The 12,372-nt window shown below is 39.5% G+C and overlaps 1 protein-coding gene across 13 annotated transcripts in view; it reads left to right on the forward strand.

The window, feature by feature from the left end:
* GAS2 (growth arrest specific 2) overlaps nt 1-12,372 on the forward strand; it is a 159,992-nt gene that overhangs the window by 131,395 nt on the left and 16,225 nt on the right. The window lies entirely within an intron of this gene.

The following is a 12,372-nucleotide window of genomic DNA, read 5'->3' on the forward strand; positions in this document are numbered from 1 at the left end:
ATCATCCTGTGCCCTTGGATTTAAGGCTTTGATTCTACAATTTGCAACAAAAATTAAAGGCATAAGAGTTACTTATTACTGATACTAAAATGATCTGTTCTTTCGAGTAGTGGTTTTTGTTTTTGCTTTGTTATTTTGGGGGAATCCATACAGGAGACTAACGATGAGGATGGTTGTAATAAGGAATAGCATGCTTTTCTCATGAAATGTATTGACTTGTAAGCAGTCTGATTCTAACTTAAAGTCAAAATTAAATTCAATCAGCCTTAGAAGTCTTTAACTTTCAATAAGTATGGTAAAGGAGAGTAAGTGTGATTTAGAAATAAAGGAAAAAATAGTCACAGCATCTTATATTTATTTAATGCTTGACTATTTACCAAGCACTTTGAATTAAGGGCATTTGACCTTATAACAAACAGCCTCCAAGGCTAGTGAGATTTATAGATGAGAACCTGAGAAATTAACAGACCAGAGTCGGACAATTTATAAGTGATGGAGTCGAGATGGAACCATGTTCATGTGATATTAAGTTCAATTTCTTCTTCCTGTCCCCCAAAGCATGTCAAAACCTGGTGAGTGAACATGTGGAAGTATGGATAAGGAAAGATGCATCTCCTAAATGCCTTGTTGCTAAAGCCTGCAATAGAAGAGGAGAACATTACAATATTTATATGGGTAGCCGATATTCTTTAATCCTAGTTCTTAAAGAAGTTTCGTATGGAATCTTCCATGGCCAGGGCTTTTAATTACTTAATTACTGCAGCAAGCAGTGCACGGTGGCAGGGCATACTGTCCTTTGACAAACAAGGGACAGCACACACACACACACTAAAGACATGCTGTGGTCTACACTCTGGTTTCACTAAGCAACCAAGAGCCGATTTCTTTGTATTCTGACTTATTCTCTGAGCTAGGGAAGTCTCGCACAAGGCCTTTCAGAGCTAGACTTTATGGAGAGCCATATGAAATGAAATTCAAGGGTATTATGGCTGTTCTCACAGGATATCTATTTCCCGACACGTGTCCCTGCCTCTGCTGTTGTAGCAGGTCATGTCTGAGTGCAGCTGCCACTGGCCTGATTCAGAATTTTTCACTCACACCTTTAATTAAAATTTCTAGCAAGCCCCATCTATCATTTCTCTTTTGTAATTTTTCTCCCTCAGAGGGAAAAGCTCTTGAGGATTTATAGTGCTTTTGTTGCTACAGGAAGAGATTTGTAACCCTGTAGCAACTCATAGATTTTCATTGGTAACCTTAATGGAAATCAAATCACAATTGCTGGTCTGTGCTTTTAGCCAAAAATGTGTGAGTAAACTCCTTGAGGTTTATAATTTAATTCAGTGTAATACAAAGTCCAAAAGTGTAAAATCAGCAGGAATTATTTTTAATATTTTGTAACAAAGTAGTTCTCAACTTCAGATATCTAGATTCCCTGTGTCTTGTACTTACAGAAATGGGGGTTCATAGGCTAATTTTAGTATCTCAAAAAGCAAAAGGGAACTTGTACCTTCACCAAAGGCAAGGGTGCATGAGCTCACCAAAACATTAGGCTTTAGGTCAAATCAGTATAATAATCGTTTCTTTATACTAATCAATGGATGTTCTACATAGCATTTTTGTTTGTTTTTGATTAGTTAAAATGGGGACTAAGTTATTTCTTAATGAATAATTTTTGCAGACAAATTCTCTCAGCATGATATGTAAAAAGAATGCAGATTTTAGAATAAAATATAAGATGGAGACCTGATACTGTTTGGTCACCTTGAGCGAGTCATGCAACTACTGTGAGAATGAATTTTCTCAACTATACAAAGGGGATTAGTGATATCTATGACAGAGTCATTGTGGGAGCTAGAGAGGAAAGCTAGCCCAGCAACGGGCACATAGTAGTCACTTAATTAAATGATGCTTATCATCACCATCATCGTCATCCTCAAAGTTATCTCATTCCATCAAAACATGGGGGTTTCAAAGAAAAATAAAGTAAATCACTTCCTTAGTTGAGAACCTATTGGGTAGCACGGTTTGAAGACCTAACAAAGATAAGACTCAGCTGATGTGGGCAAAGCCAGCTTGAGCAAGTCATGGTGTTGTTAAAGGGCTCCTGGTCACCATCTGTGAAAAGGAAAGTATTGGATGCTGATCTGTAAGGTACTTTGTAGCTTAGGTAGTTTATACTCCTCACCACCCAACCAAGACTTCCCCTCCCCAGCGCTGCCTTACGAGGACAGTGATTTCTTGCAAGTCTTCAGTGAGCCTAAGTTTCCTGATCTACAAAATGGATATAGAAATATGTGCCTTCTGGATCTGTTGCATATCAAGAGCCTGGCATATAGTAGAAATTGCTTGAACTGTAAGTGGCGGCTGATCACTCTAAAGGGTCCACTCAGCCCTTCTCACAACCGAGGTTTCCTAGGCTCTTCACCTTCCTGGCCGTCCTCTCTGGGCGCACTTGAAGCGGGCTCTATCCTTCCCCCACTATGCCTGGGAATCAGACCCCGTCCTGCACACAAGTTCTCAGAAGGGGTCTAGGTCCTCTGCCTACCTTCGATCTCCACTCTCCTGTAAGGGCATTAACCTTCACTTCTGAGACATCTCTCTTGACACTCTTTCTCAACTGGTTGTTGCCTCTAACTGTGAGGTCTGAGATCATGGGTTAGAGTCATTTGCAGACCATATTTCATCTTCTGGCCTGGCCACAGAAGGCTCCAGTAAACCTGAGACAGGCAAAAGCCTGTAGGTAAATTGCAAGAACATCCTTCCTCTTGGAGAACAAAAAGGGCGAGGGGGATAGAACTCTAAAGTTCTTCTGTCACACTCTAAATGCTTCATCTTCAGAATTCTGAATGACAAGGACAGCTTGTTTGGCCTGCGAGAGTCGTGGCTGTTTTATCATCTAAACCCAACCTACTCTGTGTATCACAGACTCACACTGCACAACATCCTTGCTGATGGAAAAAAAAAAGCCAAACAACCCACACACTCAGAAAGTACATCCCTGCAGGCTGGGTGGACAAAGAAGGTCAGGGGCATAAGGCATCTAGTGCCCTCCCACCCCCTCTTTTTCTATTAATCCTGGGTGGGCGGGTAGTGTGTCCTCTCTCACACACTCACTTAGTCTCTCTGATTCACTCTGATATAGTATTCTCATTGGAAACTGTTCTTCCTCGCTCCTGACACGTTCCTACTGTATCAGAGCTGCCAGATGGCAGCTGCTTAATATTTAAGAACAATATTACATACAGAACAGAACAGTATTCGTGCTGATTAAATAACTTTGCTGATGTCTTGGGAATCAGGGAATGCCCCAGTCACCTCCACAGCTGTGCCTTGACACTTTGTATGGATTACAAGGTTCTTTGGGAACTCTGCTAAGTGTGTCTCCACCTTTACTTTTGTTACTACGTTGCAACACTTGGAGTTTTTGCTCTGAGCTCTCTGCCGTTCAAAGTACTGGATATTATGCCACCTTCACTGGAAGGGTTGTTAGCTTCCTGAGTACCACTCTTCAGAATGATGTGCCTGTTGGAATATAAATGACAAAACAAAGCAACAGACAAACAATTGACATAGATGGTTTTACTTTTATGCGGGAATTGGCATGATAATTCTGGAAGATATCAACATGTTAGCACATCCAGGAATTGCTTTCATGCTGATATTGACTATGAGTTATATGTAGTGATTTGAATGGATTCTGAATACAGTGAGTACAACACGTAGGAGTCAGACTTCCTGGAAAAGTCCTGTAGAATGACTTAGTTTTTTCATGGGGAGGTTTGGTTAAAACCCAACGGAAACCAAAACAACAGCAAAAAAAGCCCCACCCTCTCGTCTTCCCAAAGGCAAGCCACTTTTCTTGTGCCACCTCAGAATAGTTTAAAATGTTCCTAATTATATCTCATAGTTATGTTAAAACAATCACAAGCTTTTCAGACCTTCCTTCATTTCTAAATTCAGATCTGCGTTTACATCAGTTGAGTTTAAAAAAATAGGAAAAGGAGAACTTTATCTGAGCTGTCAACATCGACTTGTATTTTTTAAGCAATTGGGTAGATAGAAGTACTGGTAGAGATAACTAAGTAGCCTTGTGGTGGGGTTTTGAAGATTAACTAATAAGACCAGCAAGGGATCTCATCACTTAATAAGTCACTGTCAGTCCGTTTATCCACTTACCCACGCAGCAAAATGTTGTCACTTGTTCATTATGTGCAAGGATCTGTGTTCAATAATAGTAATTTAGAGTTAGTGTTAATGATAAATCACATCTCGAGATGTATCTTGGACATTTTGCTGAAGTCCTAGAAGATAATCAGTGATGTAGGACAGAAATGATTCTAACTGTATCTACCACGAACTTCTATGAATGTTGTTGGCCTTGCATGGAAATGCTGTTTATGGAAATAGACAAGAATAGGTTCCTGCCTCTGTCACTGAAGTCACAAAATTGACCACAAATGGAATAGAACACAATTGAGTGGGACATTAGCGGTGTTGGTGGGCTGCAAACTTGTGTCTCCTTCAGTGGCAAACATCACCTTCATAACCTTCTCCACAGCTATTTGTCATTTTCAGTTCTGTCTTTGAGGACTTACCAAAAAGTGAGAAAAGGCTTCTCAAACTACTCAAAATTTGACTCTCATAGTCACTACCCTATGGATTCTCAGTAATTGCTGTGTATTAGAATCACCTGGAGACCTTTAAGAAAAATACCCTTCATGAGAAATTCTGATTTAATTAGTCCAGGGTGAGCCTGGTCATCTGCATTTTAACATGCATCCTAGTAATTTCCTTCATTTTCCCATATGAATTATTTTTCCTTAATGCCATGAAATGGGCACAAGGTGTTATTACAACTGATACATTTGTAGCGCTTAACTTTGGTGAGGAAGAATAGAAATTAAGACAAGATCCCTGATCTCAAAATGCTCGCAGACTTTGGGCTCTCTGAAATGTATAACACGAATCCCACTTCTGTAGTTCATTATGCTGTGTTACCCTGGCCAAGTTGTTTGATCCCTCTGATCCTTGGAAATTAAACTACAAAAGGAAAAAGGTAATACTTTCCCTATAAGATTGTTAAAAGTATTAAGTGAGATAAAATGCTCAACAGAGAGTGACAGATATTATTGGATTCTGTTCACCAGCATTATTATTATAAATGGCATATGTATAATTTATATAATTACATACAATATATGCAATTTATGTTCATATAATATGCATAATTGTACGTCTACATACCCACATACACGCTACATATTTGTTACACAGAGAAACAAATATTCGAGAATAAAAGATTTATTCAGAAAACAAAAGCAGCTTAATAATTTTAAGTCCAATAAAAGAAATACAAGGCAATGGTGAGAAATGTTGGGGAAAAGCATGTTTACTTCTTTTGTTCCAGGAGAATTTAAACAATGCAGCACTAAATTTTTCTTCAGGGATGAACCCACGCACTTATGTGCTGCTGCCCCCTAGCGCCTAGATTCAACAACTGCAATTTTGCTACGCGTTCCTTTCGTTGACAGGTTTTTCAGGGTTGGAAAACAGCTTGGTACCTTGTTAATTATTTTGAAACAGATGTTTTAAATAACGTTGAGATGTGTCTGTGGGAATTTATTTGTTCCCCTTCCCTTTTCAAGTATGTAATAGTTGATAGCTTCAGGCCCAAGCAGAATGGGTTACTGGCTCTTTGCTTGTCATGTGGCTTGTCTGCCTTTAAGGTGTCAAGGTGTATCTACAAAGTGAAATGGTGTACATTTCCTCCTCAGCTCTGCATTTTAGCAAGGCACTGCTGACCTACAAGAAAAAGGAATGTCCCCACCACTTTCCCTCTATTATCACTCTTATTATTCCTATAGGAAAGTGTTATTTTGTGAGTCTTGCATGTTATTTAATCTGATGAGAATTTTTTTTTTTTTACAGGAGTGGTTTCAATATGATTTTAATCTAACTTCATATGAACAGTCATATGATAATAGAACAAGGTTTCTCAGATTTGGCACAATTGACATAGTGAACCAGACAGTTCCTTTTTTTTTTTTAGTGACATATTCTGATTGATTTTATTTATTTATTTTTATTTTTGGCTGCATTGGGTCTTCGTTGCTGCGCACGGGCTTTCTCTAGTTGTGGTGAGCAGGAGCTACTCCTTGTTGCGGTGCACGGGCTTCTCATTGCGGTGGCTTCTCTTGTTGCGGAGCACGGGCTCTAGGTGTGTGGGCTTCAGTAGTTGTGGCTCGCGGGCTCAGTAGTTGTGGCTCGCGGGCTCTAGAGTGCAGGCTCAGTAGTTGTGGCACACGGGCTTAGTTGCTCCACGGCATGTGGGATCTTCCCGGACCAGGGCTCGAACCCGTGTCCCCTGCCCTGACAGATGGATTCTTAACCACTGCGCCACCAGAGAAGCCCCCAGACAGTTTTTTGTCGTGGGGGGCTGTCCTGTGCATTGTAGGAGGTTTGGAAGCATCTGTGACCTCTGCCCACTAGATGCCAGGGCAACTCCCCCTCCTAGTTGTGAAAACCAAATACGTCTCCAGAAATTGCCAAATGTCTACTGGGTTGAGAAACACGAATGTGACAGCATGTTATGGTAATTACATATGAACAGGTGATTTTTATACTTTTTAGTAAGTCTAGGGTTTGCACTAGTTGGAAACAGATTGTATGATGCCTGGTGCATTGTCAGAAAATTCAGTCAATCTGTTCTTTGATTTATTCACTCACTCACTCATATATTCAAGAAAGGCAGTATCATATATTAATAAGTGGTCTGAGTTTGAATCCAGCTCTGCCACTTACTAAATTTTGTGATTAAACAACTTGACATCTCTAGGTTCAATTTTCTTCAACTCTAAACTGGAAAGAGTAGTTATATCTACTTCATAAGATTAGTATGAAAACAAATGAGATGTTGCCTTTAAAGTCCTTAACACAGTATCTACTAATTAGCAATTGCTCAATAATTGTTGGTTATTGTTTCACATATATTTTTAGTAAATTCTCTGTGCCGGGGATGATGCCAGTCACTAGAGAGATAATGCTGGTTAATCTATTTTTCCAAAATAGATTAACGTTGTGGTGGAGAAAGAAATTAAATAAAGATTTACATAATTATTTTGATTGCTATTGTGATAGATGAAGGAGAAGAACATGGCCCTATTAGGTGTCATTTTACTGGGAATGATACTAACATGACAGAGATGCTTTTAGAGAATCAACTGCTAGTCAATAATCAATCAGCTGAAGTACAGAAAAATCCTACTTCCTGGAGCTGTGTCATGGCCCCTAGACTAAAAAACCTATACCACCTTATACACTCTGAAATTAATTAGCAGAAAAGACATATGTTTTACCTCTGAAATATGTTTTACTTATGTTTATAACTCAGTTTTATGCTGAGTTATAAAATAAGAGTTCAGAGTGAAGGTTTATTATAACACATTAATTATGACAAAGTGTTCTTCTAACTTGGCATGATATATAAGCATGGCCCTCAGAACCTGTCCTGGAAGTTGCTCTAAAGGGATGAAATGTTTGGCAAGGCAGTTTGCCTTCTGTGTCTAACTTTTCTTTGCTGTCAAATAGGGAATGTATACCCTCCCCATTTCGTCTACCTTACATCATGTCATGATTTCCACCTGGGAATCCAGGGTACATTCTGGGAAGAAGTTAACATCAATCCTGGGGGGTGGGGGAATGAGGTAATTGGGACACTATGAAAAATATTCTATCAGGCACAGCCCGCTGGCCCAGGCCACCATCTTTAGCCCGGACTGCTGCAACAGCTTCCAAGCTGGCCTACTACATCTACTCCATCCTCCTTTCTATGTAGCCATCACAGTGCAGCTAGAGAGTGCTCGTAAAAATGCAAACACATTATTTCCCCCCTCAGAGCCTGTAAAAGGCTTTTCGCTGAAGTTGGAGACCAGAAGCCTTAAATGGCTCTACAGGGCTCCTCCCTGGTTCTTCAGGCTGGTATGATGACACTATCCCCTTTGTTTTCTGAAAAATCATTGCCACACACACTCTGTAGCATCTTCAGTGAGTTGAGTGCCCCACATCGGGGACCAACTTGATTCCTATGTCTGGAATGTTCTCTGTCTACTACTGCCCCCAACTTCCTTTGACTGCCCCCAACTTCCTTTGACAGATTAACACATACACATTTTTCACGGTTCAGCACAAAAGGTTCATCTTCCAGGCAGCCTTCTTAGACTTCCCAACACTGTTAATTTTCCTTTGGATGTATTTGGATTGCACTTGATTACATGTAACAAAAGAAATGCGCTGATGGTTCCTTAAACTTCATAGACAGTGAAGTTCAGAGATTACCGCTGCTGCTTCTTCACCAACACGGTATCCCACTAAGGACATGGGCTTTTTTCATCTTCTGCTCTGCTGCCCTTAGTGTACTGGCTTCCATGTTCATGTTTCTTCCCTGTGGTTGTAAGATGGCTGGGGACACTGGGTCTGAGTTTAATACAGGAGTAAGGTGGAAGAAGTGGTACTGGTAATGGCTTCCTTCTGGAGATCTTCTCATCACTTGTTGGCCAGTAGAGTTATATAGTCACCCCCACTGCAAGGAAAGCTGAGAAAGTGGGTGTTTTGATTTCTCAGTCTCTAGCAAAGAAGCAAAAAGAAAGAAGGAGATTGAGAATGGCTGCTGAGTCCGTTAACCTAAATTGACTTTCAAAACATGATTTTCGATCCCTTAGTCCCCTGGAATGATCCTTGATGGCACTCATATTTACGTTTATTGGTTCAATGTCTGTTTCCTCAATAGACTCTAAGCTTCATGAAGGCAAGGATGTATTGGATTTATTCTATATGCTTTCTGTAGTGGTTAATATATTATCTGCCACCTAGTAGTTGCTTAATAAATATCTTTTGAAAGAAGGAATAAAGAGTGCAAAGGACCTAGTTGGCAATGTGGAAGATAAAATGTTGAGTGAGACTCGGTGCTCACAGTAAGCATTTTACAAGAGATAAGGCAAATAAACAAGTCATTATAATTTTTAAAAAAAATTTCAAGAGGGCAATTCAAAGGAGGGACAAATGGTATCTGATTTGGAGATAGGAAAGTATGAAAGCCATGAAAGCACCCAGATAAGAAGTAGATTTGGGATGACTTTCTGTATGTCATCAGGGAGAACGTATCCTATTCAAAGAAAATGACAGTATTCAGGAAACAGTGAGTGATATAGTTTGGCTAATGTCTACGTAAGGTAGGTATATATGGGGAAGAAAACTGAAGAGTTGAGTTCAGGTCATATTTTAAGAACCTGGAATATACGTATCAAAGATTTCTCAGTACACAGTAAGTTCAGTCCCATAGCAGTGTGTATGGTGGCCCTGAGAAGAAGGGCAGAGAAACTGAAAGCAATTATTGTTTGTTCAAGAAAGAGAACAAAAATCTGATAATGGTTGATGGGAGTAAGAAAGTATGGAACTGATTTGAGAGATATCAGAAATTAAAGCCTATTGAGCTTGGCAACGTCTTAACTTCTTAGTGTGGGCTGGCTTATCAGCTATCTGTTTTGTTTTGAGTCTGTATTGCTTGTCCCCTGTCCAAAGCCATGTTCTCTGAGACATTCCCCAAAGCTTCCTTTACTCCTCACTGAGGTTTCTTCTAGCTCATTCCCAAGAATAAACCCTTTCAAATCCTGAAATCCCATGACCTCCTGGTGTCCTAACCCCAGGCTAGAAGAGATTTCAAGATTAGGAGTTGAAACATAATGCTCATAATTTTATGTTGTCTCTTATAAATCAAAATAAAGGTCCAAGGATGGAAGAGATAACTTATGAAGTTACTCGAAGGTGAGAAGGCACCAGAAAGATCAGTCATGTTGTCCCTTTCTCTTTACCTCGATCCAAGTCTCAGTCATTTCACATCCTTCCTAAATACTGTAAAAACCTCTTATCCAATCTCTCTTGCTTCAAACTTTGACTTTTCTATGGATCTGCTGGAGATCTTTGAGTAATAGAAATCTTGTAATGCCAATCCCTTGCTTTAAACCCATGAGTGGCCCTCCCTGTCCCATGTGTACAGATTTCAAGGTCATTTTATTCTTTTTTTTTTAATTTAATTTTATTAATTTATTATACAACAGGTTCTTATTAGTTATCTATTTTATACATATTAGTGTATACATGTCAATCCCAATCTCCCAATTCATCCCACCACCATCCCCCCCCCCGCCACTGTCCCCCCTTGGTGTCCATACGTTTGTTCTCTACATCTGTGTCTCTATTTCTGCCCAGCAAACCAGTTCATCTGTACCATTTTTCTAGGTTCCACATATATGCATTAATATACGATATTTGTTGTTCTCTTTCTGACTTACTTCACTCTGTATGACATTCTCTAGGTCCATCCACGTCTCTACAAATGACCCAATTTCGTTCCTTTTTATGGCTGAGTAATATTCCATTGTATATATGTACCACATCTTCTTTATTCATTCATCTGCCAATGGGCATTTAGGTTGCTTCCATGAGGGTCATCTTATTCTTGATCACTCTTTACCTCACTAGCTGCATCTCCTAACAGTCTCTCCTCATCCCTCTCACATTTTAGCCATGGTAACAGTGAACTACTCAGTGTTATGTTCAGATTGTGCTGCTTTATATTTCTGTCCCTCTGCAGGTGCTTTTCCCCCAGCCTGGGATGCCCTTCTAGCCCTTCTTTATCCAGTGAAATCCTACTTCTCTTTGAGACTCATATCATTTCCTCCAAGAAATATTCTCAAGAACTCTTGCCCCTCAAGACTAAGCTGAAGGTATCTCTAATATTCTTTCATAACATCCTTTGCAAACCTTTATCAGAATAAGCTTGACAAAGCTATGTGGGAGATAATTTAAATTATGTTAGAATAAAAGGATCAAATAGGCTCAAAATGAAAAGAAAAAAAAGATAAGTCAGGCAAGATTAAATACTGTCCTGAAGACCTCTTAGGATATGGGAGAGACAGAGAAGAAAGGGTGGTAGACTTGAGAGTTAAGAATGAATAGATGGTGAAAGTGCTGAGACTGGTTAATGGAGTTTTATGAAATTGCACAAAGAGCTTGTAAAGGTATAGAGGGCAGGGAGAGCTCTCTAAATGGAAAATTAGGCAAAGCGCAGAGAGGAGGGCATTAGGTGAAGATGTCACACTTCAAAGACCACTGCCAGGCTGATGTAGATGGAAAGTACATCTCAGCTTGTAGGCCTCAGTGCTGAAGTCTTCAAGATCTCAGACAGTCATGCTTTTAATAACTACTTAATGGGCAAAATATGGAGTATCCATTTCTGAAGGCCACTGATGTGCCTTCAACATTAATTACAAAATTTTTGGTTTTGATCTTGCTACATAAGCTGGTTAGATGCTGGGGGCATGAATCACAAAGTGACAGAAAAGAGCTTTGAGTGGCCTTAAAAGTTATTAGAACAAACAAAAGAGGACATTTAAGACTGAAGAAGGAAAGAGCAGAATCAGAGCGACTTACATCATTGGTGGCTTTCCCTCTCTTAGACCTACACTGCAGATAAGGGGATGGCCTCAAGCTGTCTACAGTGGTGACATTTTATTAGCAAGCTAGGGACAGAGTCTGTATCTGAGGCCCTTATATTAACACACACATTACCAGAGGCTTAGCTGAATTTGAAACAAAGCACCAGGAAGTACAGACTAGATTTGTCACTGAGGAGTAGGTATTGCTGCTCCTTCAACATCATAATTTGACTTGGAATAAAAGGACACAGGAAAGTGTTTATCAGAAAAACCACGATTTCTCATTGACATGAAGAGGTATAGCTGTGCAGGTAGGTTCCTGAAATATGTGAGGACACTTGTATAAACAGAAACATGTCATCATGTGCAGTGGGTTGTTGAGGAGAGAAAATGAAGTGGAACCCACGCGATTGAGGAATGGTTCTGTGGATTTTGTGATGAGAAAATTCACATTATTTAAGAGAGATGGACTAAACCAGAAGGAAAGTCTTCCATTGCTCCAGCCAGGCCCTAGTTAGACAAACAACATCCCTCTAACAATAGTTAAAGGAAGAAAAGACATGGTAATGGGGATGGATGTATATATATTTATATCAGCTGAGATAAATTTATAAAAATTATTGCTCTAATTTTTATTGCTATAACATACCTGTACACACACCTCTCACACACACACTTGCATGCATGCATGAAAGACTTTAAAAAATCATGAGTAAAATTACAGAAATGAGAGAATAGAAATATAAAATTATGGAAACATAAAAAGAAAGGATAGACTGGTGAAAACTTTCATGGAAACTTTGACAGACAAAGAGGTACCTGAATTCTTGGAGGCAAAAGTGAATTTAAGAGCAAAGAAAATCAATGTGCGAACTTTGGA

This window comes from Balaenoptera physalus (genome assembly GCF_965194825.1).
Source record: "Balaenoptera physalus genome assembly, chromosome: 10".
Lineage (NCBI taxonomy): Eukaryota > Metazoa > Chordata > Mammalia > Artiodactyla > Balaenopteridae > Balaenoptera > Balaenoptera physalus.